Source organism: Monodelphis domestica, chromosome 4 (genome assembly GCF_027887165.1).
Source record: "Monodelphis domestica isolate mMonDom1 chromosome 4, mMonDom1.pri, whole genome shotgun sequence".
Classification (NCBI taxonomy): domain Eukaryota; kingdom Metazoa; phylum Chordata; class Mammalia; order Didelphimorphia; family Didelphidae; genus Monodelphis; species Monodelphis domestica.
In genome coordinates this window covers 387,323,188-387,336,801 of record NC_077230.1, presented here as the reverse complement: position 1 = coordinate 387,336,801, position 13,614 = coordinate 387,323,188, and the positions used below count along the sequence as shown (strand labels likewise).

The 13,614-nt window shown below is 38.5% G+C and overlaps 1 protein-coding gene across 15 annotated transcripts in view; it reads right to left on the bottom strand.

The window, feature by feature from the left end:
• The window catches only part of EIF4G3 (eukaryotic translation initiation factor 4 gamma 3), a 386,696-nt gene that overhangs the window by 191,861 nt on the left and 181,221 nt on the right, over window positions 1-13,614 (bottom strand). For 8 of the 15 annotated variants that reach the window (XM_056795635.1, XM_056795650.1, XM_056795638.1 and 5 more), the window contains exon 5: window positions 6,862-6,930. The exons of the other annotated variants lie outside the window; for them this stretch is intronic. The gene's annotated coding sequence lies outside the window, so the exon portion shown is untranslated. The remainder of the gene's footprint in view (window positions 1-6,861; window positions 6,931-13,614) is intronic. 15 annotated transcript variants of the gene reach the window in all.

Sequence of the window (13,614 nt, the reverse complement as noted above, 5' to 3'; positions counted from 1 at the left end):
AATCATAAGGAGATGAGAAACTTCTTCATGTGAGACAGAGAAGAAGAGGAGGGGATAGTAGCAGAAGGCAAACGGAGATGAGGAAAATGAGGAAAAAGAACTCTTAGGGAAAGGCCTCAATTTTTTCAGGAACATAAGAAACAAATCCTTAGCAGAGAGGACAGGAGAAGTGTTACAAGTGAGGCTGAGGAAGGATGAAAAGGTCTTAAACAGTGACTATAGTGGAGGGGTAGTGTACAAACTAGCTGCCCTTGAGCAGGGAGGGCCATTAGGATTAGATAACATGAACTGACCATGGAGCCAGTGGACAGTTATCCCTAACTCCTTTCAAAGGAAGTGGATGATGGGAGTAAACCAATATCATCCATCAGCAGAATAAGGGAGTGAGGGACTTGAGTATAAAGGATAGGGTAAAGAGAAGAGGGCCAAGTTAGGATTAGGTAACATGAACTGACCACGAAGCCAAATTCCATAATATTTATAAATACAGGTGCTCTCTATGAGTTCCTTAAAGGGCTGGAACTGCTTTGGTCTTTGCATCCCTAGCCCTTACAAGCTTACAGTAAGCTCTTAAGTCTTTAGTGACTGATAATAAAAGACAGAGAAGGGAAATAAAGGCCCATGTCTCTCAATTCAGCACTCTGCAATGAACCACCACCTGACAATTTCTGGGAGGATTTCCATCAAGCTCCAGATAGAAATCCAAGGCACAGGGCATAGTTAGCAAAAGGTCAGATATGTCTTTAATTTATCTTCCTAGCAACACTACCATCAGTCACAACCACCCACCTAGACTTTTGCTATTGTCTCTACATATGTACTCCTACCTGCATTATGTCCTCTTCTTCACCACTATTAAAATAACCTTTCTTGTAATTTCAGAACTGAGATCTGGCTCCCTTCTGATAACAAAGCCTCCTTGGCTAACCTTTCCCACAGTAAATGCATTTTTCACTTATTCCCATGACTTACTGGTTGAAATGGGAGAGATGGAATAATCCTTGCTGAAACCTTTCCACTTTCAGGTTCTCCCTCTATAACCATCACTCCACAACCTTTGCTTTTAGATTCACTCAATCCCTTTTCAAAAAAATGCTACTGCCCTTCAGGGGACACCATTCCTTAATTAAGAGTTAAATGCTTGGCTCTCAGTCTTTCTCAATTCCCCAACTCTTGACCTCAGACTGGAGGGTTTCCACATATATATTTATATTCTCTCAAACAGCCTGATCTTTCTTCCTTGACGTGCTTATTTCCCACAATCTATCCCTCCATGCCACCTCAGCTACACAGAAAGGGTGATCTCTTTGATTCTGCCATCACTTACAAATAGTCTAATTTCATGTCTATGAACTCTGAAATTCCTTTGTCTGATCACAATCTTTTGCCATTCTACTTCAACTTTACTACCCCAAACTTGTCTTTCATCTACCCTTTCATTCTTTCTCAGACCATCACCCCTGCCAATGACTATACTCTTCCTTCCCCATTCTAAAACTGGACCAGTTCAACTCTTCACTGGCCTCTTCTCTTGAACCTCTCATTCCCTTATCCCATCATCATGCCCTACCAAGCCTCAGCTCTGGATTGCTCTTACTATCCATTGCTCTCACTTACTCACATGCTGCTGAATGAACTATAGAATAGATCTCAAACTGTACTAATCTCAAACAAGCCTTCATTTGCTACAAAGCAATCTTTTTTACTAGCCTCTCTAATTCACTATTCCTCTCACCAGAGGAGACCTTTCAAACCTTTTGATAATTCCTCAAACTTCCATAGTTCCCGCTCCCCCCACCCACTCAATTGAGTATTGCCTCATATTTAACTGAAAAAAAAAAAATTTGAGGCCATTAGCCATGATCTTGTTCTTTATTCCTCCTCTACTCCTATCTCACCAAAGCCACTATGTCCTGGTCCTTCTCTTTGCCAAAGCTAACTCTTCCATGTGTGCAAGTGATACCACTCCATTCTGGCTTCTCCAACAGACTGCCTCCTTTATCATTCACATTGTCCTAATTATTTTCTTTCTCTCCTTGTCTACCGGAAGCTTCCAGCTGTTTACAAACATGTTTACATTTCCTCTATCTCTCTGAAAACCCTGACTTGATCCCACTATGCCTCTAGTTATCACTACATACCTTATCTCCATATGGCTAAACTTCCCGAGAAAGCCATCTTCAATTGCTGCATCTCCCTTTGCACACACTGTCTTTTTACCTCTCTACAATCTGGCTTCCAACTTCATCATTCAACAGTACCTGCTCTCTCCAATGTGACTAATAATCTCTTAACTGTCAGAACTAATTGTTTTTTCTCAATCATCATCTTTTTTGACCTTCTAAAGTCCTTGACACTGTCAATCTCTCTTTTCTCCTTGATAGTTTCTTCTCTCTAGATTTTTGTGACCCTGCTCTCTCCTGGTTTTCTTTCTATCAGAGTGCTCCTTCTCAGTCTCCTTTGCTAGATCTTCATCTGGATCATGCCCACTGACTATGTTTTCCACAGGGCTCTCTGCCTTAAGTTCTCTTCTCTCTATGTTCTATTTCACTTGGTCATCTCATCAGCTCCTATAGATTCAATTATTATCTCTATACTGATGATTTTAAAATCTACTTATCCAGTTTTAACCTCTCTGTTGACTTCCATTTTCACTAACTACCTATTTTACAAATTGATCTGAATTTCTTGTAAGCATCTTAAACTCAGTATGTCCAAAACGGAACTCACTTTATTATCCTCCAATCTTCCCATTCATTAAGGCTTTCAACCAACATGTCATTCTCATTTTCCCTCATCGCCCATAACCAAATTTGTTGCCAAGGCCTATCAACTTAACCTTTGTAACATCTCTCACATATACTTTTCTCTATTCTGATATTGTTGCCACCTGAATGCAAATCACCCCCTAATCTTTTGTGATAATCTTGCTGGTTCATCAGCCTGATGCAAGTCTCTTTCCCACTCCAGTTCTCCCTCCACTCAGCTGCCAAAGTGATCGTCCTAAAGCACAAGTCTGATTGTATCCCCTTCCCTCACACACCTCACCCCCACTCCAGTGACCCCCTAAATACCTTCAGGATCAAAATATAAAATTCTCCAATATTCAAAGTCCATAACTGATCTTCTTCCCCCAAATTTTCCATTCTTCCTTACAGCTCCCTATGTACTTTGTAATCCAGTGACTATCTTCCTTGCTGCTGTTTGCACAAGGCACACCATCTCTAGACATTTAAGCATTTTCACTCTTTCCACAATTCCTAGAATGTTCTTGTTCCTCATTTATCTCTTGGCTGCCCAGGTTTCCTTTAAATCCTAGCTAAAAAGTCTATCTTTTAAGGAAGGTTTTTCTAATCCCCCATTAATTCTAGTGCCTTCCTTCTATTTACTATCTCCAATAGATGTTTACTGACTGACTCAGCAAGATGGCAGAGTATTTCATCCTACAGAAGTCCAGATCTCCCCTTCATCAGTTCAAAACAACAAGATATGCATCTTTTGGGGGGAAAGTTTGAAAAGAATGAAAGAACTTCTCACATAAAAGAATCTCAACACAAAACCAGTGGAGAAATTAAACAAAGGACTAAAGAATAAAAGATTTTATAATGTAATGGAAAGCGCAAATAGGATAGAAGATGGTTTCCAGATGTAGTTAGCAAAAGTATCATCAAGGCTCAGGCTAAATAGTGTTCCAAAGAACCTGAACATCAGCCACACCTAAGAAAACTCCTGAGAAGTTAAAAAATTTCTACTCCAAATGAAAGAGAAACTAAGTACAAATCCTTATCTTCTGACATTAAAAACAAAAAACCATTGTTTTACCACTGTCCAGAAATCATACTGGAATAAGGAACAGCAGTAAAAATGGTCAAAAGTTTAAATTTTGCTTTTGTTTGGCAGAATAGGATTGACCCAAATCATAGACAACTCCCTGGTATTGTGAATCCCTTTACCAATGCAAATAGACTCTTGAGTCCATAAAGCAAGTCTATGACATTAAAGGAATTCTACCAATTCCTGAGACAGTTCTTATCCGGGCTCTCTCTCTAGTAATTCTATATTGCTGCATTAGTTAGATTCCTCAACTCCTATGTCAAGACAGAAGCATTTTCTTCTATTTCCTAGATTTTCAAGGTTTTTGAGAACTAGAACAAGATGGAGACCCAGGAGTATCAGTTTAACAGAAGCTCATGGGCCCTTGTATCTTTTTTAAGCAGGTGTATTAAATGTGGTTAGTATGGTACTAATATACTTAATAGTTCCATCTGAGTTTGGTATGACTGTCTTTCTGTTCCTTGAGAACCTTAACCAATTCAGACCAGTACTTGAAAGAAAAGAGGAAATGGAAAGTGGTTTTTCTTAGATAGACTTCCTATTGTCACCAGTCAAGAACTCCTCACCTGGAATTGAAAGTTTGCCGACCCCCAACTCCCCAGTGCTTAACCAGCTCTTTATTCAGCACCAACATTATGCACTCAACACAAGAGCTACACTGAATAGCTCCCCCAAATATGCACCTGTATCTGTGCTCAAGCTTTTCCCTATTTCTAGAAACTTCTTCCTTTCTCTCTTAACCTACCCAATTTCCTAAACATGCGTTACTCCAAATTAAATGTTCCTTCATGATAATCATAAAATTTCAAAGTTGGAGGGGACCTCAGAGGCCATCTGGTCTGATATATCTGAAAAAAGAATCTCCTTTTATATACACTCAACAAATGGTCATTAAACCTTTGCTTAAAAACTCCAATAAAAGGGAAACCAATCCCACCCAAGAAATTCAGCTCTCTTTTGAAGAGCTCTAAAGTGGTCATTTAACACAGGGCAAACACTCTCTTTTTAAATCATGTCCTCCAGCATGAACAGCTCAAGAGCAAGAAAAGTCTCCAAACACACTTGTCCCCTTCAAAAATGACAATGAGCCACTAATATTCTTTGGCTCAGGCCAAAAAGTCACTCCTCCTTAATCAATCCAGCCCAGCTCTTCAGCTTTTCCACAAAACACCATGAAATTGTCAAATGCTTTATTCAAACAGTTAAATGATTTTGTACCAATTCCTCTAATCTATCAGTTTAGTGACCTCATCAAAAAAGGAAATAAGACCAGTCTGATATAGCCTCTTCCAAAGAACTATATTGTAGAATGACCACTTCCTTTGCCAGACATTTGCTGATGACCTCCTTAATAATACATTGTAGAATTTTGCTAGGAACTAAAGTACAATGTCTTAATCTGTAAACTCCACTTTCTTCCCCATTTCAAAATGTTAATGTTATTCCATTATTGTTGTCATGCACACCATGATTTTTTCAAAGATCTGATTGACTCAGCAATGCTATCTGCTAACTGTGGTGTTCTCTATACCTAATGTGTGAAGGAAGTTATTGAGGGGATCTTTGATTATGAGGATAGAGTCTAAACTCTGATGCCCCTTAGGATCTGCAAGCCAGCAATTAATGTAAGGGACAACAAGGTAGGAGGCAGGCTGAATGTCCCTTGGGCAGGCAAGTGAAGGAGGAAGTTGGCTCAGAACGCATGCCATATGAGAGTTGGTGGGCAGAGAGAGAAACTATGATAAACCTAGGTCACAGCAGGTTGCAGTCCCTCTACTTCCATGTTGGGACTGTCTGAGAACTGCTGACACTACTTTGGTAGAGTATAGGCTGAAAACCAGCTAAATGGAGGCTATGTATTAATTCTTTCTTTAGGAATGATCTATTTCCTTACTGTTCTCTCATCTTCTCCTTTCTATTAATAAAACAATTAAAATCTATGGCCAGACTCCCCATTTTAATCTTAACACTAACTTGGGTATTTAGGGTACCTTTCCTGTTCCCCCAGTTAACAACAATTTTAGAGGCAGCAAGATGGCACAGTGGATGGGAGTTCTGAGTCTAGAGTTGGGTAGACCAGAGTTCAAATTTGGCCAGTCACTGTGTGACCCTGGGTAAGTTATTTAACCTCTGCCTCAATTCCCTCATAATAAAAATAATAATGAGATAATAAAAACATTTCCCAGGATTGTTGTGAGAACTAAGATAACAATTGTAAAGCACCTTGCAAACAGTGAGCACTATATAAAAGTTAGCAGTAGTGATAACTGTCATCTTCACAGTAACAACAGCAGCAGTAGTAGTAATAGTAGTAGTACTATTATTTTTCCACTTGTATCTTATATAACATATTGCTTGTAACTCACTAATGTGCTTATTAATATGCTATACTATTAGACTGCAAATTCTTTGAGGGAAAATAACATGTCTTACCAAAAAATGTTTATCTTCCCAATTCCACAAGCTCCTTGAAAACAAAATGTGAGGAGTCCTTTTGTCTCTGCAACCCTCAGGGCCTACACTAGTGCCTGAGACACAGGGACCCTTGAGGGCTGATTCCTTAGACATATTCATATCAAGGTGATCTTTAGCAATCTTAGTGCCCTCGTGAAGTGTGGCAAACCACCCCAGCTCTACTCCATTGAATGCATGCCCCCCCCCCACTATTTTTTATTTAGAATAGTTTTCCATGGTTACATGATTCAGGATTCCCCTCCCCCCTCCTGAAGTGGATAAGCAGTTTCACTGGGTTATGCATGTATCACTGCTCAAAACCTACTTCCATGTTATTCATATCTGCAGTAGAGTGATCCTTTAACATCAAAACCCCAATCCTATCCCTACCACGCTATGTGATCAATCACTTATTTTTCTAATGCATTTCCATTTCCACAATTCTTTTCTGGAAGTGAATAGCAATGAATGTTTTTTTTTTTAAATGAGTGCTAGACTAGTTAGGAAGACTCCTCTTCCTGAGTTCAGATCTGGTCTCAGCACTAACTATGAGACCCTGAGCAAGTCACTTACCCTGTTGGCCTCAGTTTCCTCATCTGTCAAATGAGCTGAAGAAGGAAATGGCAAACCACTCCAATATCTCTGCCAAGAAAACCCCAAATGGGGCCATGAAGAAGTTAGACATGACTGAACAACAAAAGCTATGAATGCTCATCACGATTCCACAGAGTAAGAAATACTACTTCCACTTAGAAGGTTCAATGGCAAGAGTCATAATATTACTCTAGGTGGCCCTTCCATAACAGCATTTGCTTGTGTAAGAGGAAAGCCTAAAGCTTGACAACGGAGAGGTCTTTGGTTGTATTGCAGTCCTCCCAGCAGAGGAACAAGAGGTCCTAGAGCTGATTCTGGTTACCCTGCTGGGCACATAAGCTACTCTGGAGGAAGCAAACAACCGGTATACAAACTGAATGAAGTTAGCTTGTCTCTGGATAACACAAGGTTAGAAGACATTCAACTAGGGGTTGTTCTTAGATAATCCATTATATTATTCTAGATTATTATCAACTAGGTCACACTCACATCATTCTTGCCTGTTGAGGCAGGCTCTCTGCTAAGCCATTACATTCCTTACTGATACTGGCCCTCACTGGACAGGAGAGAGGGGCCCTTTGGGGGCTCAAAGAGACCACACATTAGGTTGATTTCTAGAAATCCTATTTTAGAAACACAGGTGAGCTGGAGAAGTGTCCAGAGGGGAACAAGCATATTTTAGAAGAGTGTCAAGATGGTGACAAAAGAAGATCTACTGATGGAAGTTTAGCCTAGAGAAAAGTCAGACATAAGACCTGTCTTTGTGTATTTGTGGAGGAGAATTCAACTTCTACATCACTGCAGAAAATGTCTTCAAAATAAGAACAAGTTGTGTCCCCAAGACAGTAAATTTCTCTTCTCTGGGACCTAATATACAATCATTATTCCAAGATGGAAGGGAAGGGTTTAAATAATATATTAATCTTAACAAGATCAATTAGAAACCATCATCAATGAGAGATAAAAGATATTATGGAAGGGATCTGAGCTGGGACATCGTCAAGCTAGGCAGGTGATAGAACTTTCTACAAATATGTTTTAAACTAAACAGCTCCCAATACCTTTCTGTTTGGTGCTGTGAGTCTGGAAGATTCCTGATGTTCTGCCAGGATCAAGAAATCTAACAAGGAGGGGCAAGGGCAAGAGAAAGGGCAGTGGTCCCAGCAGCATATGCCATATATGCCAGTATATGCCACCAGCACTGCCAAAGTGACAGAGTGAAGGAAATCCATTTTCACATTGGAGTCTATTCTTGTAAGGCACCACAGTGCCAGTGAACAGTATTAACATGGAAAGCAGCAGTAAATTCCTCTATGGAGCTATATGTGTGTTCTCTCCCAATCCCCTCCTCCATTATAAATAAAGTTATGGTGAACCCTTCAAAAACTTAAGTATAATAAAGGTGCTTTGGCTAGCTATGAAGGTCAATCTCACATCACTCAGATGCCTTGTGCCACTACTTCCATCTTCAGGCCTATCTCATAGGAAGTGGCTGTTCTTCTGGCCAAGGCAGACCCATTTCCATGCATACATGATCCCATTCTGCCCCACTTTCTTCAACACGTGTCTCTCCTCTCATTCCCACTCCCTTATATTCAATCTCTTTCTGGCTACTGGGTGCTTCTCTACTCCCAGTAGAGTAACCAGGCCCATGTCTGTTTCCTCAAGCCTCAAAACATTTGATTCATTCATTCCTTCTGATTATCATCCCATGTACCTCTCAGCATGTTGGTGGCGAGAGGAGAGCAAGAGAGCAAGTGAGTGAGAGAGAGAGACAGACTGACAGACTTCTTCCAGAGGTGCTTCCACTTTCTACCCTCTCAATTCTCTACAGCAGGGCACCCAACTTCATCACCAGACTGCTCTCTCCAGAGCTCTTAACAATATCCTAAATGCCAAGTCTAATGGTCTTTCTCAATCTTTAGCATTCTCCGTTTTTAACACAATCACCTTCACAGTCACTAAACATGTGAATCACATATGGTTCTGTTTGGGGCTCTCTTTTCTTTACCCTCTGTACTTATGTGGCCGGGTCATCCCAAAGTCCCATGGATTCACTGATCATCCCTATGAGTAGTCACAAGTCTACTTCTCCAGGATGGACTCAGGCTTGCAATGGAAACGTCATCCTTGAATGGTCACACTCCCTCAGGTTCTGTATCGTCTGGTGACAAAGCCTAGGCATTCTTCCTTCCCAACATCCTTTTCTCTCCTCCAGCACTGCCATAAGCTACTTTGGTCTCTTTGCTTTTTTCTTCAGAGAGAGAAGGAGAAAAAGAACCAGGTTTGAGTAAACTCCTATTACAATAAGGCACTGAGCTAGATTCTTTGCAAATATTCTGTCACCTGATCATCTTGGGAGCTAGATTCTGATATTATCCCATTTTGTACTGAGGAGAATGAGGCTGATAGATGTTAAATGACTTGTCCAGAGTCACAAAGCTAGTGCCTGTGACTGAATTTGAATTCATACCTTTCTGACACTCAGTCGAATGCTTGGTACACTATGGCATTATCTAGCTACCTCTAAAGGCAAGACACTCCATTTCCCAGCTGTATATTTTCTTTGGTGTCTTCCATGACTGAAATGCTCTCCCCTCCTAATCTCTGCCTCCTGGTTTCCCTGCTTTCTTCCAAGTTCCTACTAAAATCCAGCAATCTCAAGGAGCCTCTCTGGTGGCTATCCTATGCAAGAGCTCATCTGTTCTCAGTAATTTGTTTCATTTCCCAGTTAAACTGTGAGCTGCACAAAGGGAGGAGCCATCTTTTACCTTTCCTACTATCCCCAACGCTTAGCCCAGTACCTGGCACATATTAGTAATTTGAAAAAATTATAACTGACAGGCTGACTAACTGATGGAATTAAGCCACCAACATACTGGCTAAGCTCCCACTATGGGTAAATAAAACACTAAACTCTGCTTTTCCTAAATCATTCCCAAAATCAATCCTGAAATTCTGGACCAAAAAAATTTTTCTGATATTTTTGTACTTTCAGGTACAAAAGGCCCCAGGTATGCTAAACTCAGGAGACTACAAAATTTGAAAGCTTGATTCTTGACTAGAGAGTGTGTTCCAGAAATCTATTCTCACCTCAGTAGTATTCAAAATCATCAACATGAAAGAACTCATTTCAATCAGAAATGGTAGCACATGAAAACAAATACCAACTTATCCAAATGAGGAACCACTATGAGATACTAGTCCTCAATATAACCTTGTCTACAATATCCTGTAATCAATCATGGCCTCCAAGCAGATTTGGAGACATCATCCCCTCTATAAGATGTTGCTCTGAAAAAATGGAGATTTGAACCCCAGACTTTAATCCCCAGAAGTCCTTGGTATTTCCCAGCATTCCCTATAATCTCACCTGAGTCTCCATCTGGGCGAGATCACAATTAGTATTTAACTGCCTCTCTACCTCCCACACTGTCTCTTCCATTTTGCAATGATGTAGTAAGGGGGTGGGGGTGGGGGGCTGAATTGGCTAATCAACCATGGGCACAAACATGGTTTATTATTTTGTATCCTTGATTTCTAATAATCTTAATAAACCTCATAAAATATAATACTTTCATTACTAGAAACTAATTTAACTGTTACAGCTCCCAGTGCAGGCTATTCAACCATACAAACAACCTAGTTCTGAAAGCCTTAATTCTGGACAGCTAGATCTATTTATTGATCATACCACAGACAGTGTATGGGGGAGGGGGGAGGAGAGATTTTCATTCTGAATTAGTAAAAAGCAAAAGTGATAGTATTTTTGAACAACATCATCTAAGACTGGTGCCACCTTCCTAATGAAATCCTTTATATCTGGCCTCAGTTAGGGAAGCTGGCAAGGATAGATGCACAATGGTCATCCGGGGAGAATATATCCTGGCAGAGATAGAAAAAAGCAACAATGGAAAATGGTCTTTTGAATATAATCAAGTATGAGTATTAAGTTATACCCAAGAAGATGAATACACATCCACATAGACTTTTAAGAGTCTCATGAATTCATTATTCCAAAGACCAGATGGAAAAGAACAAAGCTAATTTATCTGCTCTGGAATTTTTTCTGCGACTTGTTGGCCTACCCTATTTGCCAAATTGCAAAATTAGCAGCTAGAGAAGTTCCAGTTTACAAAGTAGATAAGAGCAGGCAGACAACATATGGGTTCACTAAAAGAAAAAGTAGTGCCTTGTAACATACATATTTATATGTAGATAGAGACTCATATTAAGAAACAGGTTGCAGGAAACAAAATAATGTCTATCAGTCTAGAAATGAGTATGTTGTGCTTAAAACACTTTTCCTTCAATCTCATTATTTACTGACTTGTTTTCATTAAGTATTAGAATAATGAAGTTCAAGCCAACTAAAAGGCATTTTTGTTACAAACCTACTTTATGTAAGGAACTCAGGCAGGTACTGGAGATGTTAGAGAATATTGCAAAATGACTATATCCCTGGTCAAGAATGTCATCTAATGGGGAGGGCAAGGGAACAGAGGCTTATATCACATGCAAGTATAAGGGTGAAAATATGATTTGAATTTGAAGAGGAAGTAAAGATAATGAGCTACAGAAGTGAATTACGGGAGAAAGAGAATACATTCAGTCTGGAAAACAAAGAAACTTGTTGCAATTGAAAAGAAGAGAAAGATTTTGAAAGTAGAAATTTGAAGAGATTGGATTTCTGAAAAAGGAAAACTACCAAGAATAAATTGGAAATGAGAAGGGAAAGCATATATTTAGAGAACAGTGACTAGGCTAGATGATCAGAACATGGAGCTTGTGAAGAGGATAGTGTGCAATAGGGCAAGAAATAGCAGGAAGATACTTAAATGGCATTGTAGGGAGTTTGATATTTAAACATTAAAGTTTCAAAAATTTAAATTCATTAGCTAGCTTTGCTACAACTCCAAATTCCTCATTGTATCATGATGGAGACCTTAGGCTATCAAATATTTGGCAAGGAAAAAGTAGGCAAGTCATAAAGGGTTAAAAAGATTTTTAGCTTGATCCAAATAACAAGGTATCTCTGCTATCCAACAACCAACCTAACTTAATATGGAGAACCTGATCTTTAGGAGTTCCTTGATAATTTATTTTTAGAATTTTTATAAATGTTTACTTCATCGTAGATAATCTCAATTGTCAGATCCTTATATCAAGTGGTGTAATGAGTATTATAATACACTAAAGAAACTGAATGGTATAGATATTCACATTCTCACTACAAATGAATCTTGAAGAAAAAAGTTACAATAAATAGAAGGATGGCTCATATATACATATGACTTCATGAGGAAATGTTGTTTTATTATGGTCCAGAAGGAACAAGAAAATATCATGCATGGGATATTTGGTCAACTCATATTACAATAATTAAAAGAACTATCTGAAAAAACATGTCCATAAAATCACTTATTTATAGCTTCTGTGCCACAATATCTGTTATAATGGACAAGGAACTAGAAAAACCATATTAGGAATTTGACAAACACTACCAAATTAAATTAATACAAATAAGAAAAAATTTTGTTTTGTTTACTGAAAAAGCAAAGTTCAGAGGAAGGAAATGAGACTCCAAGGGCTTATAACTAATTGAAGCCTCAGATCTACACATAATGAATAGATTCTTCAAGATAACAGCTAGTAGATTTGGTAATAAGGAGTATCAAAGATATATATCAAATAATTAAACTGATTCTATCTAAATGAGCAATAAACAATGCACTACTCACGTGGGAATCACTGTATGACAGCTATCAGTGTAAAATGAAACTTGTTAGGAAAAAAAATTAGCAGAAACTAGACAAATAAAAATGGAAAAGCATCTAACATAAAAATTAAATTAATTTTTTGCCACCACAAAGCTATAAATATTTTTGTACAAGTCTTTTTCCTTATTATCTCCTTGGGCTGTAAACCCAACTGTTAATTTAACTATTCTGAAGAACTATTTGAACCTATACCCAAAGTGCTGTATAATTGTTCATACCTCCAAGATACCAATGCTAGGTTTGCATCTCCCCAAAAAGATGAAATATAAGGGAAAAGGACCAATCTGTAAAAAAGTATTTATAGTAGCTCTTTTTGTGGTGGCAATAAATTGTCAATCAAGGGGATGCCCATCAATAAAGAATGGCTAAAAAAGTTGTGCTATACAACTGTGATGGAGAAATGACAAAAACCTGAGAGACTTATATGAATTCATGCAAAGTTAAGTGAGAACAAGAAGAAAACAATTTGTACAGAGTAACAGCAATATTTTAAGGATGATCAACTTAGCTACACTGAACAAGACAATTCCAAAAGCCCCATGATGAAAAATGTTCTCCACTGCCATAAAGAGAACTGATGAACCCTGAATGAAGATCGAAGCATACTTTTTAAAAACTTTATTCTGTTTTATTTTATGTTTTCTTTTACAACATGGCTAATGTGGATTTTGCATGGCCTCAAGTGATAAATCAAAATCTGCCTTCTCAAGGAGGGGAAAAAAAGGCTGGAAGGAAATAAAGAATATGGAACTCAAATCTAAAATAGAAATGTTTTTGTTAAAAATACTTTCCCATTTGGTGGAGAATTCTTTTAATTAAATAATTTCTTTAATAATTTTAAATATACAGTGAATTCTTAGGGAGCATAGACATATGCATCAATAGAGATTGTGGTAGAAATGTCAATATTTCACTTCAAGTTATAAAAGTTTAGCATCTATGAGATACCTCA